This window comes from Acanthopagrus latus, chromosome 10 (genome assembly GCF_904848185.1).
Source record: "Acanthopagrus latus isolate v.2019 chromosome 10, fAcaLat1.1, whole genome shotgun sequence".
Taxonomy (NCBI): domain Eukaryota; kingdom Metazoa; phylum Chordata; class Actinopteri; order Spariformes; family Sparidae; genus Acanthopagrus; species Acanthopagrus latus.
In genome coordinates this window covers 19362443-19379625 of record NC_051048.1, presented here as the reverse complement: position 1 = coordinate 19379625, position 17183 = coordinate 19362443, and the positions used below count along the sequence as shown (strand labels likewise).

Here is a 17183-nt window from a genome sequence, read left to right as displayed (position 1 = left end):
TGTTTTTTAATCTCTGTAGTTGTTTTGTTCAGCCTCCATACGTGTTCAGTTCAGTGCTCCTCAGCAGTTTGTCATCTTCAAAACATGGCTGCACACTGAAAAACATAGAGTTTTTAATAGTGTTAATATTGTATTTGGATAAAAATTCTATTACAACTTCTCTTTTTTTTTTCCTTTTTTAATTCTGCCATATTTTATGCCTTCCACTTCAAAAGCGCTTGTAATGGAACTCAAAGCGTGAATGCTTTGCAGAAACGTTGATTACAATATCCTGCTGAATCTTTTTAAATTAAAATACCATTTCCCCATTCCTACTTGATAAGATTTACAGAGGGTGGAAGCATTTTTTGCAGGTGGATAATTAAAGTATTTCCGCACAGGTGGATAACTCCACAATGAAGGATTTATGCTGCTATCATGTGAGGTCGTTTCCTCTTTTTGTCAATTAAGGGAAGGAATATTCATCATGCATTAAATCAGGGCATACTGGGTGAGTTGATCAGTATCTGATTCCACTTGTGTCTTCAAAATGTATTGCAGCATTTCAGCATCTCCCTCCGTGCTTGTGACTTAGACCAAATTGATTTTCCTAATCGATAGCATAGGATTGGATTTAGGAGTGTGGGAGTGGGGGGTGGGATCTGGCAGGACCGCCTGCCTCAGCCAGCAGGCTCCTCAGCAGTAGTCCCTTGTTTGTTCTCATCTTTATGAGCCCTGTTCATGAGGAACGGTGAATTATAATTCTTGGTGCTTTCCTGCGATCCCGCTTCATCTCAGGTTGGTATAATGACAGCAGAACTGTGCATCTACTGGCAAATATAAACTTCCCTGCCAGCCCTTTGTCACCTCTGGAATGATGACTGAATTGATGCACCGCCCCAGTGGAGCAAAACGGTTTAAATGACAACACATTTTTGTCTCACCTTGAACTTAATTGACTGCCTGAAAGCTGGCGTTTGAAAAGTGCTGACAGAGTGACTTCCCTGGTTGTTTGGAAACGGTAGCTATTGACGGAGCCTGTTCTGTGTTGTTTTCAGACTGCTGTCACACCTGCATGCAGCTGTGCACCACATTCACGAGTGACGATAGGTGGTGTCTTCATAAGGCCGTGCATTATGGATGGTTCATGTGACACGTATTACTCCTAATGGGCTTAATGTCTGTATGCATTAGTATGCATCACATTTCTGCAGGGAGGAGAGGAGGCGAATGTGCTCCTTACTATTCAAGGGTGAATTAGTATAGGGATCGCGACTTTGTCACGTTTTTTGGAAATGTTATTCTTATTTCAGCCTTTTAGTGAGAAGAAGCAGTCGTTAACAAGGTGCCTGAGACAGTCAGTTGATGACCCAGGTGTCCACTAGCGTCTCTTTCAGTCTTGACAGCTCGAGGACTGGGTAGCAGTTATGCTGTCATTGGAAAAGCCCAGCTACCCCCCCACCACCACCTCGTCATCTGCTCATACGTTGGTCTTGCCTGTGATGCTATGCCGCCGCGGCGCAATAGTGGCAACTGTGGGATTTCTTAGAGGGGAGCCACAAGACTGTAATCAGTCATTATGTCAGAAGCGAGCCCCGTGAGCCCCGCTCCAGCTCATTCAGCCAAATAATAAGCAGCAGATAACGGCGCTGGCGTGCAGGCAGGAACAGAGCCCCCGCAGGCGAGCGAGAAAACAGGGGGCCTATTCCTCTCGTCTGCCTACGCAGAGACGTCACCTTGGTTCAAGGGCTGGACTGAGCCTTTCATACACAGAGCATTTCGACTGTTGTACACAGCCCTCCCTGCAGTTAATGGAAAACACACCTTGAGAGGCTGACGAGGAATGTGTGAGGTCAGTTGAGAAAATTATCCCGACTGGTTATTGCAGGTGATTAATTGTTTTTTGGTCTAATGGTTGCAAGCACCACAAAAGTAAATGCTAAAATGTCTATTTCCTAATAGAATGTATTTTTTATCGGTGTGATTTTTGCGTATTTCTTCAATCATTTTCTCTTTTGGTTGTCCATTGTACTTTACATCCTCAACACTGTAAAAAAAAAAAAAAAAAAAAAAGGCCTTCTGTTTGTTGATACGATTCCATTTTTCACTTTTTCAGTTGCTGTTTTCTAAAGTTTATTATGAAAGCATCTCTGACGTGATAAAGGTTGTGTCTAGTATGGCTGCAGCTAACAAATATTTTTGATTTCATCTATGGATTATATTCTTTGAATGGATTAGTTGTTTGATCTGCAAAATGTCAGAAAGTGGTGAAAAATGTCGAACGAGATAACCAAGATAACGTCCTCAAATGTCTTGTTTTGTCCAGAACCCAAAGATCTTCGGTTTACTGTCATAGATGAGAAAAAAAACTGGAAATAATCACATCTGAGAAGATGGATTAAGATATTTTTTACTTTTTAAAAAAAAATCGACTCAGACTTAAAATAGTTTCCGAGTATAGTTTTCATTGAATAGTTTTCATTGTAGCTCCACTCGATATCTCGCCGTAGGTGGATCTTAATGAGCTTTTTTTTTTCAACATTTGTAAATATGTTTTCTTGCAGTGTCTAATAAGCTAATAAAAAAGTGCCACCACAGGACTGCTGAGCTTGTGATATTGAATTAAAGAAAAAAAAAAACACACCCTCCCCCTTTTAAGCCCCATTCCTTTCCCCTCCGCCCTAATGGAGTTTTGTCATTCCATAACAAGGGTCACAGTCCGCCATTGTCTCGCTATAGCATTCCTCTGCATGGTGGTATTGACTGGTTCTGCTGGGTGAGCGGTGCCGTATAACATCCATACATCACTGGGAAGACAGAATGACAGACAGTAGGAGTTGAGATGTCGGCTCGTCCTCTCCAGACAACTGACATCCACTCCCTCCCTGTTCTCCACAGTGATACTCTATCTTCTGACAGAGGCTGCATTGATAGAGGCTGTCCTCCCGCTTCGGCACCTTGCTGGTGTACTTGACATGCTCGTGATATAAATTTCCTATGAAAAGCGCTGGAATCAGTCTGCCTCTAATTAATGTTTTTTTAAGGTTCTCCAGCAGCTCAGATCGTACAGTCGCAGAGATATAAATGTTATTTGTTCATCGACTGCCATGTTATAATTGGTTCACTACTGTATGCATGCACAGATTGATAGCAAGATTAATCTCATCAAAATGTTAAGCTTTTATAATCTTCTCATGGACCCCTTTTACTCTCTCATACATAATAAATGTAGCTAAAAGTCAGGCTAACATAGTGCAAATAGCCTAACACCGTAGCATGCTAGTTCCACACGGAAAATATAAAACTGCAGCATGCCATCAGAAAATGAGCTCACTCAGGTCAACATAGGTCAACCCTTTATGGAATTTCTGCCCATAATGATTAATAAGGTAGGTGTAGTTATTGCCCTGGAAGTCATCAGTGGAATGCTGGAGCTGAGCTGTAATCCAGTTTCATTACACCTGTCTCTAGGATTTCCCTTTCTAAATGCATTGTTCTTCCTTCTTTGTTAATTTTGTGTGCCGTCCACGCAGCCCTTCATTGATTGGTATAGACAACAAGGATTGCTTTGTTCCACAATTTCTTATCAGTTGACTCTCTCCCAAAGAAATATCGAACGCGGTACAGAGACATTCGACTCCTTTTGGCGACCGAAAGGCCGTTTAGCAGGGGTTCTGTTGTCGCTCGTGAACGCTGTGAAAGGTCAGGCTCCTGTAATCTTGTTTATGTTTTTGGTCAGTAGTAAGCCTTCCTAAGCCAGCTTTGTGTCAGACACAGCTGGAGAGGCCTCTACAATTGCAACAGAGCAGAAATAATTGGTCTTGCAACTTGGATGCGGCCGTGACACACAGGTAATTTGCTAATTTCTGTCTCTCAGCTGGTGTTAACCAGCGCAGGAAGCTGTGGTTTTTCAGAAAGAGTGTATGAAAATGATTAATTCTCTTCATGTTGCTTTGGTGGGATTTGAAATGAAGCGGGGCAAACAACTTGTGTAAAAGAAGCTTCTGTTTGCTTTTTTGTGCCAAGTCCTGCTGTTGCAATTTCATAGTGCTCGATTGTATCGTTAAGGGGAGGAAATCAATTGTGATAGTACAATAATTACACATGACCCCCTGAAATCTTAAAGCCTTCACAATTTGCCTTCACAACTTCCCCCGCTGTTGGCTTGGCTGTTTTCAGCTGTACGGTGTGCAGTGCACATGCTCATCCAGTGAATTGCCACAGAGTAGATGCCAATAACCCAACCTGCCATACAGTCAAGTTCTGCATACATGATGCCGTGACAGTCCCAAGAGAAGCCTCTTACCCTGAACTCAGCATGGATGACTTTGAGCAGGCCACCTCCAGCTGATGAGGAAATTTGGATTGGAAAGTCGGTAGCAGCCACTTTTAATTATGCTGGCAGTAAAGGATGAAATTGAGCAGGAATGAAGTGCTTTTTGTGCATCGATTTTTCTCTGCATCTGTGGACGCACTGGAGAGAGCGAGAGACAATTGTAACCTTCCCTATCGCTGCACTGCAGGCAAACAAGGGGGGCTCCATGCATAGGTCGTTTTTTTTTCTTTTTTTTTATCTTGGCTTTATTTTTAATACAATGAGAGCACAAACATCAAACCATCCTTCTCATCTAATTAGGAAATGCCATTGAATAGAAAGGGAACTTGGGCAGGTCTGGAAAAGGGCCACACGAGCACTTTACCTTGATAGAGTTTTGATGGTTTTTTTGTGATCTGTTTTGATATCTGACAAACTTTGGCCAAGGTTCAGTGTGGATTTGTGTGACTTGGATGACAAGGTGTGGCAAAGGCCAGCAGATGGATCCTTTGAGCTCTTTCGACGGCTTTCCCCTCAGGATTTATGCCCATTTCAGGTGCTGTTTCCAGTAATCTTAAGCCTTTATTTTGGCAGAATGTCACCTCACCTGGGTACTGGGAGAGTGACTGCCACATTGATTGCCCTCAGGTCCCCACAGGATTCCTGCCTGACTCGGCTACTGCGGATGACTCCGGACTATAAAAAGATCAGTTACTTTGGAAACAGATGACAGCCTGGCTTTTGTTTGCTTGTTTTTGAGATCACGCTTCCTCCTGTTTTCTTGAGAACTTCTCCTGACCGCGTGCATTGCACACTCACACCAGCAGATGCGACAATTCATCATGCATAAGAAACCCCACTCCGGCAGCCATCTGTCTTCTTGTGTCTGTTACCATCCACCGGCAGTTTGTTTTCGTACCCATTACCCATATACAATTTTAATGGCATGCAAAATATGCAGAACCAATATCATGACCTCCGAACCTCATTCTAAAATCTCGCTCCCGACCTATACATGACCCACGTAACAGAAACCAGAAAATATACTGACTGTCAACATATATAGTTTCTGAGACCAGCGGAAAGGTTTGCCATTTGGTGCCCCGCTATAATGTTACCTCCACTGGATGGCTGGGAATGAATTATTATGCCCAGTTAAAATTAAATTTGACCTCCCCTACCTGATTCCTAGATGCCCTAACAAAAACAAGATGCCAAACCATAACAAGTCAAAAGCAGTGAGGTCAGAGGGGTTTGGCAACGGCTCAGGGGAACTGATACCAAATTCAGGAGCCATTTCTCTGTTTCACCAGCTCAACTGACGATATGAAAACTAGTGCATACTGATAAGAATACTTACACACCATAAAGTAAAGTGAGTAACTAAACCAACCCTACTGCTAGACGAGAACATCAATATTGAACTGTTCTGCCATTCCTCAGCATCCAATGCCACATTTCTTAAATTCTTGCAAGCTACAATTATAGTAGGATTTTGAAAAGGTGGTGTTATAGCCAAAACATTGTGCTTACAATAAAGTTTGAATGAGGCAACCAATACACTTGGTTATGGTTAGGGCATGGTTACAGTTAATTTTAAGGGCAAGATTGCCGTCATTTAACAATGACTGATTGTGGCAAGGTGGCAGCTTTTGGCAGGTTTTCCATTGGATTGCATTGGGTGTTAATCTTGTTAATGGTAACCTGACGTGCCAGATGGTTTGTTACACAGATCCATCTGGAAAGGTTTGGAAAAGGGCAAGCCCCGTTCAAAAAAAAAAAAAAAAAAAAAAAAGGTTTTGCAAGATCACGTGATAGCGGGATATTGTCAATCCAGCTGCCTCCCAGGCACAAGGAACCATCTAATATGGATGCAATTCTGAGGATGCTGGGCTGAGTTAGACAGTTGTAGATATGTACTTGGAATATATCCAATAAGACAGTACCAGCAGGAGAATGCTGAGAATATGCTAGCTGCTTCAAAGGTCCGTGTTTCCATTATCATGCAGCTCCCCTTTCAGTTGAGCATTGAGCTTTTGGTAACCACAGCACACTGCTGCTCACCAGTTTGATTGTTTCCGGTTTCCTCCCCCACCTCCACCACACCTTCTCTTTGTCTTGCATGGCAGTTCCATCTCTAGCTCAGAGGACTGCATTTCAAATTTCTGGTGACAGTCTAATGTTGGAGGTGGGATTTGGGAGGCTTCAGGGGTGCCTTCACAGTGTTGTGTAAAAAGGTCATGTATAGCTTGTTCTGTACTGCCAGCAAATGCACCGACCGTCGAGCATCCAAGTGTTTCATCCCCCTCTTTTTCTATACGGCCCTTTCTTGTAATTATAAGAATGAACACACCATTTTCGCTCACACTGTGGCCATTAACCAGCCCAGCCATTGTTTCTCTTCCCACCCATTCAGTTCAGTCACATTTTCTCATTGCGGGTGAGCTGATGAGAACATGGCCCTTATCTCTTTCTGTGCCTAAGACGAATTGAACACGTTTCCCTCAGTCCATATTGTAACATTAAAGCAGTCGATTGCCACATGCTATCGCCGCAGCCACTTGCATGGAATAATGCAGTGCAGGTTTTTCAGTGATAGAAAGATGCCTATCATTCTTTGCCCAGCTTTTACTCTCCTCAGGGCAATGTGTTTAATATGACCCTACAAATGTGATTTAGTGGGCAGATAGCCTTGGGACTGAGGGGTTGCTGCTGCAGAGACCTCTGCTGTGTAGTGTAGGGAGACAACGTCTGTAGGTTAAGGTTATCTTGCTCATGTTGGATATGTTGTGGAACTGGATATAGCGGAGGGATTCTTATAGAAGATGTGAATGTCAAGGCCTCTATCTTCACCAACAAAGGCAACAACAAAGGGAACAAAACTTTCCGATTATTTCATGATTTGCCACAGTTTTTCTTTCTTTCCTCAGCGATAATTTGTTGTTTATCCCTTTTGAGCGGACTCATTCCTCCTGCACATTTCCTGAAAGCATCCTCTTGCAGAACATCAAATCTTTGCCACATGTTTTCCTTCAAATCTCATCCTACCCTGTCTATATTCATTCTCGATTCAATTACTTTTTTGGTTTCAGCAGAGACTCGTTTCATACAATATTGCTCTGCGATGCGTGTTGCTGCCCCACAGATTTATGTCGGAGCTGAAGGATGGCTGTCCCATTTTCTGCATGGATAGCGGCGCCGGTGGCATTGTGTGTGCTTTAAAAGCTCTCGTCAGATGCGCGTTCAGGACGTATGGACAGCACAGCCAAGTCATTCTTCCAGACACCGGCCATCTCTGTCACATCCTGCCATTAGCTTGTGTATCACTATGATTTGTCATGCCAGTTCTTTTGGTCTAGTGTCTCAGTGAGGTGTGTGTGTGTGTGTGTGTGTGTGTGTGTGTGTGTGTGTGTGTGTGTGTGTGTGTGTGTGTGTGTGTGTGTGTGTGTGTGTGTGTGTGCTGAGCTGAATTTGAAACTATAATTCGGTGACAGTGCACATGCATGTCTTAGTAGTTAAATTACTCAAATTACCAGACTTATTAATTTCAGAGATAACTTTCACCACCTGAATGGTCACTTTGTTCATTCTTTTAAGATGGGTTATAGGGTTGAATACAAAATGAGAAATGGAACAAGCCAGTTACATTTGTTGTAGGGATATTTAATTTTTGCTAGATGTCTGATAAAAATGTTTTTTTGAGTGAGGTTTAGAAACTGGAAAATGTATTTATTCTCCTTTCAATAGCTTGCTTTCCTTTGGCAGATTTTGGCACATGCTGGGGATAAATGGAATAAAAACACTCTGTGCTACATTATAGTGTACAGCACATGCCATAATAATCAATCCTGACAAGTCTCCCAAGCGTTTCCACTCTTAATGTCACTGCTATTCGCTGTTCAAGACCTATAGTTCCACATCAAACCCAATTTTTGGCCTTAATAGTCACAGATATTTCAGCAGTATCTGTCTACTCTAGACATTTTCGACAACCTAAATCTGTCACAAACCAGTAGCCAGCCAGCACGGGGTTCCACAGCCCATTACCGTCTTGATGCAGTTATAGTTATGTCTTCTTTTGTAGTCACATTTAAAGGTTGACATGCCCCCAGATGACCGCCCCCTCCTCACAGGGGTCCTGCGATATCTCGGTTGTCTCCTTCCAGGCCTGAATGGGCACATTGTGCTGCAGCTCGCTGCTGCTCTGCAGACCACTAGGTCCTCCACACACACCTGTCAAGCCATGTCCTTGGCGCCTTGGGTGCTGAGACACTCCAGAGCCCCCCTGCTGCACACATGGTTATTGAACCCCCGCACAACCATGCAAACACACATATACACACACCTTAAAGCAGCCATATAGGAACAAATAAACACATGTGGTTAGGCAGACCTCTATGAAGTCACAGACGTGTATACAGAGACACACACAATTGAATTTCACATAAATACAGAGCATGCATACATGGTCTTTCACACACTGCAACACACGCACGCACTCAAAGACTCGACTTTATTGGAAACACACCTCGCTCCCCTCGTGTATGCTAAGGTTATATTCAGTGCAGGTCGGCCTCAGTATTCAGACGGGGTCAAGTTCCATATTTGTCAGGGTGGGGAGGGCAAGGGCACAGAAGGCTGGTTGACGCGCACACACTCGCACATGGAAACAGGATTCAGAAGTAAACTACTCGTAACTCGATCCACCGCCTCAATCAGTTGCAGGTTTTCTGTTTTTGAGCTGAGGGGGAACCACCGGGGGACACAGTGTCCTTTCCCTTCATATAGCAAGATGTGTGGTTTACATTAGTGCTGAAATGACTGAACTTTTATAATTGAGTAATCATTTTAGAGATTAAATGATTAGCTAATTAATCGATAATTTCAATGACATTTGTTGAAGTCTTTGCATAGTCATCCATGGTAATAAATGGAACTTGGTTGGACATGTATATGTATACAAGACATATGAAGATGTCATTTTAAATGGAATTATGTATGTTTTTCACTATTTCATTACATATTTTAATGCAAAACCATCTAGCCATTATTTGAGAAAAATAACTGCCACTTTAATTGATCTTAAAATAATCATTGGTTACATCGCTAAATCACCTTATCAGGGTTACTGCTGCGCTGATGTGACATGTAGTATCTTCTTCTTCTCTCTTTTTTTATTATCATCCCTTTGATGTCCTAACTGTGTTTCAGCCAAAATTAGCAGTTTGAAGATTATACCTTTCAGTTTACATTAGTATCCTTTTTTTAATATCTTCCATTTAATGGACTAAACAACTGCTTGATTTATCTTCAAAAATGTTGGCCAGATTAATTAAAAATGCAAATAATTTAGTTGCAGCCCTGGTCTCAAAAAGACATCATTTTTAGTGGCATGACACATTTTGAGAGCACTATGTAACTCATGACCCATTGAAGGTAATCCTCATTTTTGATGTCTTGCCGCACTCATCTCAAGTACATCCTCTTTGTCCCCTATAAGTGTCTCTCCATGGCCTCGGCTGGTAACCCGCCATAGTGCCTCTCCATGTGGCATCACCATCACAGAAAAATGCTAAATGGCTGATTGTACATGCACACAACGTGCACAGTGGTGAAGGACCTCTGGTGTCAAGTCCCACAAGTGTCACCCACACAATTTTCCCCTCTATTGACTTTTATGTTCTGCTGCAAGGTTGGTCATCGTGGGGGGAATATGTATGTATGACATGCGTGATTATCATAATGATATTCCCATGCTAAGGTAAGCAGCTCCCGAAGATGGGGGGTGAAACCGTCCATGCTAATGTATGGGGATTGTGACAGCTTATTTTTGACGATACATTTTATGCATTTAGTATTTGGCGCCGTGGACATCAAAGCCTTTTAAGAGCCATCTCTGAGCGGGGATTGGTGATGACATCATGTGATAACATGAATCTCGTCTGGGCTTAAGAAGCAATCTAGCGCTCGAGGAGTACAAAAACATGATATTTACATAAATATTCAAATCCATGAGCTTGCACACATCCAGTAATAAAAATTCAAAACAGAGGTGCTGTGTACCACTTTGGCTGAATGCATTATTCTGTAGGCTGTGTGTGTTCATCACTTCTGTCGTTTGTGCCTTTGCACAGACACATACAAATGGACACAGTCGAGAACACACTCATGCTTACAGGGCATAGTAACCTACAGACTCATATCCCACGGTTCATCCCTTTCCAATTAAGGCCAATTAGGGCCCGTGTAAAAGGAAGTCTTTCGGGGAAGGACTGTAGGTTGGTATTGTACATCCCCCATCACCTCTTCTCATTGGTATGCTAGCACAGGGTGTGAGATAGAAATAGTGACAGAGGAAAAAAAAAAACATAATGAAGGTAGAAGAAATGTCAGAAAAAGTGTCGATGAGACGAGTGGATGCTGAGAAATAGACGAGGTGGAGAATTAGTGAGGCTAAACAATGAGGAAGTATACGTCATCTTGCTGCAGTTGCCAGAAACCTCAGTCAATTGTTATCAGCTTGCTTGAATTTAATGTGACCCTTGGGGGTGAGGATGCTGCCCATGCATTATAAATGCTGCCCATTGACTCCAGCTGGTAGGCTTTTCCTCCCTTCCGAGTGAGCAATCCCTGACTGGCTATGATTACTCAACTGATTGTTGCAGCACAGCATAATTTGCACAAGTCACATTTCATAAACCGGCAGCTTTGTTTGTATTTCAAACTTGAATGCGTCGAGGGGATTGTTCTCCTATGCCTTTACCTTTTTTGGGATTAAGACCCTCAGTACATACAGACTTATCCTCCCAGCATGAGAGGTGTAGTTACATTTGGTGAAAGTCACGGTGTGTTATCCTAGAAGTGCGCCTTACCTGAGGGTGCAAGCCAAATCTTTATGAAGCCCGGTTATTTCTGTCTCTGAGAGCAGCTCATTTGAAAGTCTGTATAATCTATGAAATAGCTGCGAGTAGTCGAATAAGTACAGACGGTGCATATTGCACACTTCACACACAGGAGTATGTAGGTTACTCAAGGCTGACTCTACTTGTAAAGGATGCCACCATTTCAATACATTTTTCTGTCCATTAGCCGTATCTCCTTTGCCTTTGGCCTCAGTGTGCACAGGCCGGCTTGTCAGTTACAGTGTCACGACGACTGGGTCATTTAATTTAAAGCCCTGCTCCGCCGATTAGGGCTTTTGTTGTGAGCAGCCGTGACTACTGTAACGCGGGTGTTTGGGTCAGCGTTGGGCACAATAGCTTAGTTACTCTCGCTGACTTCCTCGCTATTGCCTCCCCCTCTCTTTCTCAGCACATTTTCCACTTGGCTGATAAAATAAGCCACTCTTTGATGAGCTTTCGGCAGGCCACGGTGCCGTGCCTCAGTAAATGCTTTTATAGAGACACACCACAGGCTGTCGACTTGGATCAGTCATACAGCGGCTGCATGCGTCCACTGCTTTCTCATATGTCCCTTTGTCTCCTGATTTTCTTTCTTTTTTTTGACACACAGTGAGAAGCCGGCGCTTGAGCCGCTAATATATTTCAAGAATGCCCTTTTAAACTAGAATATGGAACCCTTCGCCTTGAGTTAATCCCGCCTTGTTTTCTCTTCAGTTGGTCAAACTAATGACCGTGTACTATTCATCACGATCAGTTGTCTACCTTGAAACAGCATGAAGCCTGAGGGTGTGGTGGCCAACAGCTGCAGAGCCATCGCAGGCTGTAGAGTGGCAGACAGCGGGTGCAGCCAATCCCCCCACCCCCCTGCCAGAGAAATTAAAAATTGATGTTGTTCATTGTAGTTTTAGTCTTGTTTGTTACCTTGTGTTACCCTCCTTGTAATGTGAATAGCAGCTCCGTTAAGTGTTTAATCCAATCTCTTTCTCATTGTCACTCTTAAGTAGAGTTTTATTACCCTGATGCTGGTTTCCCTTTTTTTCCCTCTGTAAGTAGTTGTGAAAAAGAAAAAAAAAGAAAAAAACACTGATTATTTTGTGTGCTTTTGTTTCAGTGCCTGTACTGATTAAACACACTGCGCTTGCATTCAGCTGCTTTATGTACTTATTTAGATATGTACATGAATGAAAGTCCTCAGTGGCTGGCTTCAGCTTGTTGTTAACCCACCACAGCTCTCATATTTCAACCCCTTTTTGGTTCTTTTGTTGAAATGAACATTAAAAGATTAAACCCTGCATCTTTCTTGGCAGAAGAAGCATTGTTCCACCCAACATTACTGCCGGGCGTGGCCAGCAGTACGGTCCACTGCACTTGTGACCAGACTCAGTGAGCAGTGGTGTCCAGCCACACTGTACCACAATGAATCACTTCGGGGGTGTGAAATCAAATTACGGTTGGAAGTTCACGGCGGTGAACGCTGGACAGTCCGCCTGTGTCTCATCACTTTGTAATTTAGAGAAACACTCCTCTCACCATGGGAACTGAAAAATAGGAGTACAGTAGATAATGGGAAGAAGAGAGAGAGATTTTGTGTTTGATGCCATAAAGTTCCTACATGCAGCGTCTCCTCTTGGTTTTCACTCACACTCACAGATATCAAGTGGTCCTGGCTGGCTTACTTGGCAGTCCAACAAAACTCTGCCCTCTGTAATATACAAGACGTTACTGAAAAGTTAAAAACATGATGTGAAAGCAAAATCTTATATTTTTTGGCTTTTACTTGAAATAGCCTTCACATGGAAATATTGCTCAAATGTCAGTATGCAGAGACGGGCATAAATGTACGACTGTTTCATGGTGTTAGTTTGTTCCTTCAGGTTCAGTGAGTCAGCTGGTGGATGCTGCTGCTCTGCAATGTTCAAGTGTAACATTAAATAAGAAAAATCTGGGGAAAATAAGTTGTTGGAATCTTTTACTTATTAACCTTTTTAGGTGTCATTGTTTGTGCTGAATTGAAACACCCAGGATTCATACCCATGATGCAGTTCTGTGAGGCGAACGTTGACCTAAGCTTAGGTTCATATTAGCTTAAGGGCTGCAGGACATGGTCAAAAAGTGATATTATATTTTATTGTTGTTGAAAAACTAGTAAAATCATGACGATGGGGCATTTCTCCCGGTCTCTGCCAAACAGACGTGTTTTATTTCATCTGGAGAACAAGCCTTGTAGGCCAGAGCATCTCTGCAGCTCTGCAACATTTCATTAAAACACTAAGACACATTTTAACTGTTTAATTAGATATTGCACTTAGTCATATTTCGATTCTAATGCAATTTATTGCACAGCCCGAGCAGCTACAGTGCAGCACGGTCAAGCATTAGCTTCTGTTTGTTCAACATTGATAACATTGTCAGGTTTGTCTTTATTACCACACTATTTCACTACTGCAACTGTAAATATAACAAAGCTTTTGAAAGCCATGATTATATTGTAATACCTCTGAGTAAAGCCAATTACTCAGCTTCTATATAAATATGAGCCAAATTGGTCAGTTTTTGTCAGTTTATGTCTAATTTTTAACTTTTTTCCAAGTGGCCAGGTGAAAGATTGTGGTTGAATCGTTTTCTCAGAACAAATTTAGCTCTAATGCCAGCTGTGTAAACCTTACACAGCCCTGAGTAACTCCACAGCTATGCTCTGTCATTAATGAGCAACCTGGTGTTAATAAGCAGCTATCTCTCACAGTGTCACATCAGGTCATCCATGCGTAGTACTTCAATAGTGCTGCATATCTTTGGAATGAACATCCTAGAAGTAATGGGACAAGATAGCCCTGAGTGCCTGGAACAGCCTGGTGTAAATTTCTCTGGTCCAGAACCCTTTGAAGAGACTTTGGAGGCTTCAGTTCTCAACTACAGGCAGCACTTTAACACTGCTGATTATAAGAGAGGAGGCTTGAATTGGGCTCTGACAGTGTTTCTGCTCAGTGAGGCCGTTCAGGGAGAGGAGCAGTGAATATAGGTTTTATAAGAGGTACAGATGTGAAATTAAGTATATTTTCATTTCATTTTCATTTTCTTTTCAGTTGTCTGTGAAATCGGTCACTCCTCTCACGCTGCAGTTTGCGGGTAGGATCATTGCAGTGTGGTGTGATTGTGTTCCTCTCCAAACACTTCCAGGCCTGTTAAATGACTGGCAGATGCTCTGTTGACCACACTAGCTTCAGTGGTTCAGCTGAATTGACCTGTGGCATCTGCCTTCTCTGCCATGGTCTCAAATTTGATCGAACATAATGGTCAGCAGATTTGACGCTTCACGGCCCTCGCACTTGTTTGGAAGCCAAGACCGGACAGCCATTGTGCCCGGATGATATTTGAAAGTTTGGCAAAACAATTGGCTTTTTTATGTCTGTGCTCGGTTTATGGCTTTCAAAGCACGTGTACATGTTTATAAATTATATTAATAGACTTCCCAGATAGGTTAGGAGAAAAAAAAGTCTTTTTATTTTGTGTTTTCCAGTATCTAGCTAATTTGCATAGTAAACACAGGACCACTGATGAATCATTTTTAATTTTGGCTTATTATTCAAGACCTTAACCTGTTTTAGACACCTCAATTAAGAAAAGCTTTTATCACTTGTATGATTGCAGGTGAGATTTAATTAGAAACCAGGTAAAGGGAGTTTGCATCACAATAATGAAAGGGAGTAAGGGGACATGTTTGCCAGTGCTTGAGGGGGAGAAAGAAACAAGCTTTCTAATTTCACTGAATACAATTTGAATTTACCTGTGAAACCGTTCATGTCGCTCATTAATTCAGCCATAATTAAATGTAACCACTTCACCTGCACACGCTGGTATCAACCCAACAAAGGTTCATATTGAACCTAATGAGTGAAGAACGCAATGAGCTGACCGGCGCGAAGGCAAACGGGGAGAAAGCGCCACACGCGAAAGACGGATTGATACAAAGGCGAAGAGGCAGAGCAGGGGAGGCGAAAATGTGTGCGAGGGGAAAATGAGACGGCGCGAAAGGTGACTGGAGGAGGCAGTCATCAAAATGCTAATGTTGCATGGGATATTTACTGCAGAGTGTTAATGCAGTTTAAAACAGGCTCTTTGTCCCGCGGCCCATCACCAAGCCGCTGTTGGGCCCTAATAAATCAGCCATTAAAAGCTGATGTGACCTGAATAGCACTTCATACAGCGGCAGTCCAGCTCCATCGCCAGCGTGGGAGCCGGACAACAGCTGAAAAATTTATGAAGATGCCAGTTAATGAGGGTCGACCCAGAAGAGACAGAAATATAGAGTTTGTGTGTGACGCGACTTTGACAAACTCACACTTCAGGCATTGAAAAATAATTATTTTCAGTGGTGAAAAGTAAAGTGGTCAAAGTAAATGTCCTGGATGTGCACAGACCAGTTAACGGTGACCTAGAGTCGTTTTGGCAGACATTAAGAGTTGCTGGACTTTTTAATTATGTCCCCTGTCGCCCCATTTTGAAAAAAAAAAAAACTGTTCTACTGACGCAAGACTATCCTGTTCCATCTCCTAACCTGCTTCCTCTCTCTGTTTCCTCACAGGGCAGGACATGGTTTTATTCTCTGGAATGTGATACGCAGGACTTGTGTGGAGAAGACTCAAGAATCACGCTCCTCCTCACACTCAGGTATCGTACATTTTCATCACGGTTTGTGACGGCGACGGACTGGAAATGTGTCTTTACATGTCATGAGTAAGCAATGGATTCCTGACCTCCCTCCCCTAACAACACATCACTAATGAAGAGCGTACATGTGGGCCAATTGGGCTTGTTCTTTGTGTGCAATAGGATGTTTATGAAAATGATTCAGGATAGGTACTCATCTTCATATGCAAATCTGTGGGACTTCAACAGCAAGCCTTTAATTTCTGCCGCCAGCGACAAGGAGGGCTTTTTTTGGTCGCTATCTGCCGAGCGTGTTTGGATTTCATTCCCCGATGCAAATGATGTTTTCGCTGTAATCATGCAAAAGCGCAGCTGGCTTCCATTTCTCTTCGCCTCTAGTCCCATGCTCCTTGCACACACCCCCTCCACCACCCAAAAACCTTCACGCACCGAGCTCTTTCTCCTCTCGCTGTCTGTTTGTCATTGTTGTATTTTGCAACCCCGTGTTTGCTCTCTGCTTCTCCTACTTATCTCCTTCCCCTTTTCCTCGCTCACTTGTCATGCCAGCTAAAGCCCCCCCCCCATCCCGTCGATATGCGCACACTTCCCCTCCGCCACCGCCGCCGCCTCCACCAGCCCTCTCCATACTTAATGGAGCCACCAGCCTCCGTGCCTCCTGTGGTGAGCCTGGATTGAATTCAATTAGGGAGATTGTTTGCCCTCCAGAGTTTACTGGTGGGCTCCGTGGATGATAGGTTTGCTGTCGTCCCTCCTCCTCTCTTTCACTCACACTCACACACACACACCTACACACACAAACATACCCTGCTACATCCATCTAACCCAGTTCCCCTTCATCCAACTCAATGCAGCCGCCCCTCCTTTTCTTTTTTCCTAACAACTTCCCCGCGGCAGTGCATGTTTTTTTTTTGTTTGCGCACATTGTTGACATTTCTTTTCTAGCCTCTGTTGATGTTTTTGTGTTATTTCACGCCATCGTATTCAACAAGATTAAGCCATAAGAACTTGCCGTGTGAAAAGAATATGTCATACCACCTTTTTTGTTAAGGCCTCTGGGGCTCGTCTTTCTCCATACGACTGTTGGAGAGTTGATGGGATGGGAGATTTCAGAGGAGAGTAATTGGAAATCATGTTCGAGCTCAATCCCGGCTACTCCCTGCACATTCCAGTATAATCCCATTTTTAGAATTAATTTGCCACTTCGCTTGCATATCCAGCACAAAAGAGAGGACAGTAAATGTTGCTGACATAGGAGGAACGGTCACATTAGTCGCAAGGTGAAAATAGAATTGTGCTGTCATTTATATCACACTGAGAGC

The 17183-nt window shown here is 43.0% G+C and overlaps 1 protein-coding gene across 21 annotated transcripts in view; it reads left to right on the top strand.

Annotated features, from left to right (window-relative positions):
- LOC119027225 (adhesion G protein-coupled receptor L3-like) overlaps positions 1-17183 on the top strand; it is a 211437-nt gene that overhangs the window by 7528 nt on the left and 186726 nt on the right. For all 21 annotated transcript variants that reach the window (XM_037112192.1, XM_037112195.1, XM_037112203.1 and 18 more), the window contains exon 2: positions 15779-15864. The gene's annotated coding sequence lies outside the window, so the exon portion shown is untranslated. The remainder of the gene's footprint in view (positions 1-15778; positions 15865-17183) is intronic.